This window comes from Lipotes vexillifer, unplaced genomic scaffold (genome assembly GCF_000442215.2).
Source record: "Lipotes vexillifer unplaced genomic scaffold, Lipotes_vexillifer_v1.1 scaffold1762, whole genome shotgun sequence".
Taxonomy (NCBI): Eukaryota; Metazoa; Chordata; class Mammalia; order Artiodactyla; family Lipotidae; genus Lipotes; species Lipotes vexillifer.
In genome coordinates, this window is record NW_006787493.1 from 418,472 (window position 1) to 425,668 (window position 7,197).

General features: G+C 44.3%; 1 non-coding gene across 1 annotated transcript; it reads right to left on the reverse strand.

Moving 5' to 3' along the window:
* Window positions 1–3,315: 3,315 nt before the first annotated feature.
* On the reverse strand, window positions 3,316–3,388 carry TRNAG-CCC (transfer RNA glycine (anticodon CCC)). Its single transcript has one exon. It is a non-coding gene; the product is annotated as a tRNA-Gly (tRNA).
* Window positions 3,389–7,197: the final 3,809 nt, after the last annotated feature.

The window sequence follows — 7,197 nt, forward strand, 5'->3', positions numbered from 1 at the left end:
CACTGTACCATAATGATAATAACAACTCACATGTGGGCAACACTTTACAGGTTGCAATGCAGTTTTGCATCCGATTCTGTATTCGATCCTCATAGTAAGCCGGTATGACTTTTATCAGTTCGCAAATGCGAAAACTGAGCTCAAAGAGGTGAAGAAATTGGCTAAGGATGCTGAACAAGTAAGCGATGGGGCAAGAAATGGAACTCTGATCTCTGACCCAGAGCCTGCCCTCTCTTTATTACATGTTGTTACTTTTACTTTCACTGCTGGAACAACCCTCGATCTGTTGGAAAACCAGTAGACAGACGAAAGCCTCTCCTATAAACTGTAAGTTCATGGCAGATTACTCTCTTCATCTAAAGAAAACTTGCTAAGTGGTAACTTGGCTCTCCCTCAAGGTCACACCTCCTCTATGTTCTCTTCCAGTCTCTCTCTCTCTCTCTCTTTTTTTTTAATTTCACTGTAGTTTTTCACATATGCATTTATTTATTTATTTTATATAAATTATTTTATTTATTTACTTTTGGCTGCGTTGGGCCTTCGTTGCAGCGTGCGGGCTTTCTCTAGCTGTGGCGAGTGGGGCTACTCTTCATTGCAGTGCGCGGGCTTCTCATTGTGGTGGCTTCTCTTGTTGCGGAGCATGGGCTCTAGATGCGCGGGCTTCAGTAGTTGTGGCGCATGGGCTTTGTTGCTCCACAGCATGTGGGATCTTCCCGGACCAGGGCTTGAACCTGTGCCCCCTGCATTAACAGGAGGATTCTTAACCACTGCGCCACCAGGGAAGCCCCACTTCTAGTCTCTTGATTAGAAGCTACCTCACATATTCCACTGGAGCCTCCACTGGCAGCCTCGTCATTCCCCATTGACACTAACCTACCACCACGTTTCTATCACATGCAAAATTCACTTCTCCTTCGAGGCTTATGCCATCCAGCTCAGCCCATCAGACATTCTGTCCTGGGGCCTCGACTCTTGAATGAGTGATCCAAGGATGGAAGGAACACGGGGAGGGCCTGTCTTTGAGGCTCATGCCATGTATGCTACCTTCTGACCACCTCTGTCCCGAAATTCTCTACTTCAAGTCCTGCCATCACCCAGATGACTGTACCACGTGAAGCCACCTAACATCCTAGCCTCTTTCTTCCTTAGTGTTGGCAACAGTAAATACCACTTCACACCACGGTTATACCCTGGGCCTTCTCTAGACCTGGAGCCACTCCACTTTAGGGATCTTAAGATCTAGTATACTAACCCTCTGACTGTCATCTCCTGGCTCCCTAGCTCTCTCACTCTTACCCCACCGCACCTGCCCCTTGGCATCCAGGATACCACCAGGCTTCTGTCCTCCCAAGTCCATTACTTCCCTTATTACTTCCCTTCCTTCCCTACTCTGCCTAGATTTTAGAGCACAGCATGAAAGCCAGCGTTATCCTCCTTCTTCCATCATACCTCTTTTGAAAACTCTAAACTTTATATCAGTGCAACCTTCTGCTTTCTCCACCTCTATGCCTGCGGTGCTGAGTTCAATCACACAGATTGGGTCTAAAGCAATTCTGTGGTCTTCATCCTTGACAAGACTCTCAGAGGTATTGCAGCCTTGGTCATCTCGTCACAATAGATATGAATTCATTAATTAACAAAACTGATCTATTTATCATCTGTTATACACCAGGCAATGTGCTACATGTTAAACATATAACAGTAGACAGAAACAGCAGACGCAGTACCTGCCTTCATAGATTTATAGTCTAGAGGAAGAGAGAGACCTTGTCCACTATATACAAACATATAATTATGGTTGTGAAGAGTGCTGCAAAGGAAAAAACTCCAAGTACAAGAGCATACTATAGGAAGAGGTACCCTAGTCTGAAGGGTCAGGGAAGGTCTCCCTGAGAAAGTGACATTTAACTTCCAGCCTAAAGGAAGAGTTCAAATTAGCTTACTGAAAGGAGCAGAAGCAGAATGGAAGGGCTTTCCAAGTAGTGGGAAGGGTATCTGTGAAGGGCCTGAGACAAGAGGACGAAGTGAATGAAAGGGGACCTTGTGAGAGTGTACGAAGGGGATGGAGGGCAAGGTTGGAAAAGTCGATGTGAGCCACATCTTTGGGCCATTTTAAGGATTTTTGAACCACTGTAGGGTTTTATGCAGAAGATGGCATCATCTGATTTGTCGTATCTTTTAAAAAATGTCAACCCACTAGTAGTATGTTAACAGGGTTGAGTGCAGGTAAGTAAACCAGATAAGAAGCTCTTGTAATTGTCCACTCAAGGGCTGATGGAGATAGATTTAAGAGCCTCCAAACTCCAAAATGCTGATAACCTGCTTCTGATTCCTCCCACCAGTATCACCACTAGCACCACTTTTAGCAATTGACTTGCTTCCTACTTCTTAGGAAACTAAAGCTATCAGGTGTAAACTTCCTCAGTTTCCTGCTCATGCACCCACATATAAGCTAATTATACTTCCTTCCCTTCCTTCCTGCCAATCTCAAAGAAAGAGGGCCAGGTCTTCTTTCTGAAGCCCATCGTTCCCCCTTCCACCTTCTCCAGAACCAGTAGCAGGCTCCATTGCTTATCAACTCCTGTCCTGTCAACAAACTCAATTCTCTTGCAATCAGAAAAACAAAAAACAAAATCCACTCACCTCCTGCCACCCTAGCTACTACCTTATCTCTCTCCTTCCCTTTTATAACAAATTTTATATAGTCTACACTGCCTGTATCAGGGATAGTGGTGCTCACCCCATATTCCAGGTACTCCCCACATTCCCCAGCTCCTTTGACTAGGACTGGTATCTCATTCTGGACCAAATCATAGAGTAGCTGACATGTGACCTTCCAGTGAGCTCTTCAATGGCTGAGGCAATTGTGGAGGGGGTTCTGTCTCCCAAAAGTTACAACTTCAAGGTGATGGAGGCTTCGTCACTCTGAGCTCCTAAGTGACAGTGTAGAGCAATCCGTCTAATACATAGGGTGTAAGAAAGAAACACCGTAAGGTGCTGAAATTTGAGGGTGGTTTGTCACTACAGCATAGCGTAGCCTAACACATGTGCTGCCTCTACCTCCTCACCTCCTGTGTGCTTTTTTTTCTAAAAGAATTTCTTTATTTCTGACACACTTTTAGCTCTCAGACTTCTCCTCTCTATCCACATTAAAATGAAAATATTTATCTATTTATTTATTTATTTTGGCTGCGCTGGGTCTTAATTGCAGCATGCGGGATCTTTTAGTTGCGACATGTGGACTTCTTAGTGGCAGCATGTGTACTCAGTTGTGGCATGCGGACTTCCTAGTTGCGGCACACATGTGGGATCTAGTTCCCCGACCAGGGATCGAACCCGGGCCCCCTGCATTGGGAGGGCAGAGTCTTACCCACTGGACCACCAGGGAAGTCCCTCCACTGACATTTTACTCAGGCAAATGGCACAATTCTTTTATTGCTAAATCATATAATTTGATTTCTCTGTATCATAGGACCTAGTTGGCTACTCCCTCCTTGAAGCTTCTTCTCTTCTGGCTGCTGTGATACTAGCATCTCTTGGTTTTCCTCCAGTTTCTCTAGAACATAGGTTTTGGAGGTCAGCTTTTTTCTCACACTATCAAAGTGAAATCGAATGGCTCTTATCAAGTCCAAACCCCACTTAAAATGCTTCTCTGGGGCCTCCCTGGTGGCGCAGTGGTTGAGGGTCCGCCTGCTGATGCAGGGGATACGGGTTCGTGCCCCGGTCCGGGAGGATCCCACATGCCGCGGAGCGGCTGGGCCCGTGAGCCATGGGCGCTGAGCTTGCACATCCGGCAACGGGAAAGGCCACGACAGTGAGAGGCCCACATATCGCCAAAAAAAAAGAAAAAAAAAAAAAAAGGGCCCTTCTCTGGCTTTCCGACCGAATCTAAATCAAACTGACATTTGGGACCGTCAGCGATTTAGCTGCAATCTATCTTTCCAGATTTACCTTCAAATGTTCTTCTTTACACACAGCTTACACTTCACTCAACACAAGATCGATGAGCTCTCCTCCTCTCTGACCTGCATCACGCGTCTGTCACATGCCTCAGTCCTGGTTTCATCCATCAAGTAATTTAGGCCTGTATGCAAAGATGCTTGTACAAGGATTGCTTATAATAGCAAAATATTGGAAATGACCTAAATGTCTATCTCTAGGCAACCACTTAAACAGACCGTGGTAAATTCATGCAACGTATACTATGAAGCAATAATGATGTACAGTCATGGAAATTGTTCCCAATTCATTAAGTACGTAAAGCAACGAAGTATACATCTTCTCATATTTGTTCAAATAAATACAAAATATCTGGAAGAGTATATGTTGAAATGTTAATTATTACAAGTGACAAAAAAAATAGACAAATTAGGCTTCTTCAAAACTTAAAACTTTTGTACCTCCAAGGTCACCATGAAGGAAGTGAAAGGCAACCCATGGAATGTGAGAAAATGTTTACAAATCGTATATCTGATAGGGGACTTGAACTCTTACAACACAATAATAAAAAGGCAACCCAATTAAAAAATGGGCAAAGGATCTAAATAGACATTTCTCCAAAAAAGATATACAAATGGCTGATAAGCACATGAAAAGATGATCAACATCATTAGACATCAAGGAAATGCAAAACAAAACTACATTGAGACACCACTTCACACCCACTAAGATATCTGTAATCAAAAGGGCAGATATAATAAGTGTTAACAAGGAACTGGAGAAACTGGAATCCTCATACACTGCTGGTAGGAATGTAAAATGGTGCTGCTGCTTTGGAAAAGTCTGGCAGTTCCCCAGAAAGTTAAACATCAAGTTACTATATGACCCAGTGATTCCATTCCTAGGTATAAATCCAAGAGAAATGAAAATACAATCACACAAACACTTGTACCTGGATGTTCACAGCAACATTATTCATAATAGCCAAAAAGTAGAAAGAACCTAAACATCCATCAACACAGATAAGCAAGGGACTTCCCTGGTGGCGCAGTCGTTAAGAATCCACCTGCCAATGCAGGGGACACAGGTTGGATCCCTGGTCCAGGAAGATCCCACATGCCTTGGAGCAACTGAGCCCATGCACCACAACTACTGAGCCTGCGCTCTAGAGCCTGCGAGCCACAACTACTGAGCCCGCATGCCACAACTACTGAAGCCTGCACGCCTAGAGCCCGTGCGCTGCAACAAGAGAAGCAACCGCAATGAGAAGCCCGTGCGCCGCAACAAAGAGTAGCCCCACCTTGCTGCAACTAGGGAAAACGCACGCGCAGCGACGCTGCCAAAAATAAATAAAAACATAGATAAGCAAAATATGGTATATCCACACAATAGAATATTATTTGGCAATAAAAAGAAATGAAATCCTGATACAGAGTGCAGCTTGGCTGAACCTCGAAAACATTATGCAAAATGAAAGAAGCCAGTCACAAAATACCACTTATTGTATGATTCCATTTATATGAACGGTCCAGAATAAGCAAATCTATAGAAACAGCAAGTAGATTCATGGTTACCTGGGGCTAAGTGTGGAGGGGCATTGAGGGGAAATAGGAAATGACTGCTAATGGGTACAAAGTTTCTTTTGGGGTGATGAAAATGTTCTACAATTGATTGTGATGATGGTTGCATCTCATTAAAGCTGTTTTAATTTGAAGGTGTTAATGGTATTGCTTTTATGAAGCTTGGAAAGGGTGGCGGCATCAGTAGGGAAGAGGGGAGAAGGGTTTATAAGAAATTAGCATGCAACTCTGGCTTAAGCAAAAGAAAAAGAAATTTATTGGAAGGGGCAGTTCATTCATAGAAACTAATGAATTACTGAATAACCAAACCTTGTAGGGAAGGAATGAGGGCAGCTCTGGTAATTTTGATGGTCCAACTTTCAAATTCCCAGGAGAGTATTTGATTGTCTCAGCTTGGGTTAGGTGCCTATCCCTGGATCAGTCAACTCTGGGTGAAGGGGAAAAAGGCTCAAGTAGCAAGGACCTGATTGCAGGAGGCCTTCACTTGTGTATCTGATTCATTTGCATAGTAAGAAGACAACAGCTGTAAGTGGGGCAGATAAACAGACAGTAAGCGGTACTTACTAAAATTAAGTGAAAAAGCAAGGTTCAGAACAGTTTGTCTAGTAAGACTCATCTTTTTCTTTTACTGAAAATTTATAAAATGTGCAAATTAGAACAGGACCCAGGCAGGTAACATATATGAGTATTACAGTAAAGCCTAAAATGTGCTGGGACTCTAGCAAACTAGAGAGAGGGTCCCACATTTAAAGGGAGCAGATGCAACTCCATTCCATCTGATTTTGTCCTGCTGGAATGCAATCCACTGTTGCCAGATCTTTGGGTTTTTCTTTTTCCTTTTTTTTTAAAAAAAATTAATTTATTTTATTCATTTATTTTTGGCTGCATTGGGTCTTTGTTGCTGCGCACAGGCTTTCTCTAGTTGTGGTGAGCGGGGGCTATTCTTCATTGAGGCACATAGGCTTCTCATTGCGGTGGCTTCTCTTCTTGTGGAGCATGGGCTCTAGGTGCACAGGCTTCAGTAGTTGTGGCATGTGGGCTCAGTAGTTGTGGCTCAGGGGCTCTAGAGTGCAGGCTCAGTAGTTGTGGCACGCGGGCTTAGTTGTTCTATGGCACGTGAGATCTTTCTGGACCAGGGCTCGAACTCATGTCCCCTGCATTGGCAGGTGGATTCTTAACCACTGTGCCACAAAGGAAGTCCCGATCTCTGGGTTTTTCAAGCAAAGCCAAACACTTGATTTTTATGCGAAATTTCCTGAGTTTAAAAATCCTCTGGGGGCCAAACAAAGATCTCTATAGGCTTTGTCTGTCTGCAGGTTTCCAGGTTGCAACTTCTGTTCTATATACTTGTATATAAATAGAAAATATTTAAGACAGACCCGAGTCTGTACCTGCTGTGTGATCTTGGATAAGTTATTTCCCTCTAACATGTAAAATGGGGACAATAATTCCAGCCTTCAGAGTTGCATCCATGAGTTAACATAAAGTGTTTAAGAACTTTCAGTTAGGGCTTCCCTGGTGGCGCAGTGGTTGAGAGTCCGCCTGCTGATGCAGGGGACACGGGTTCGTGCCTCGGTCCGGGAAGATCCCACGTGCCGCGGAGCGGCTGGGCCCGGGAGCCACGGCCGCTGAGCCTGCGCGTCCGGAGCCTGTGCTCCGCAACGGGAGAGGCCACAGC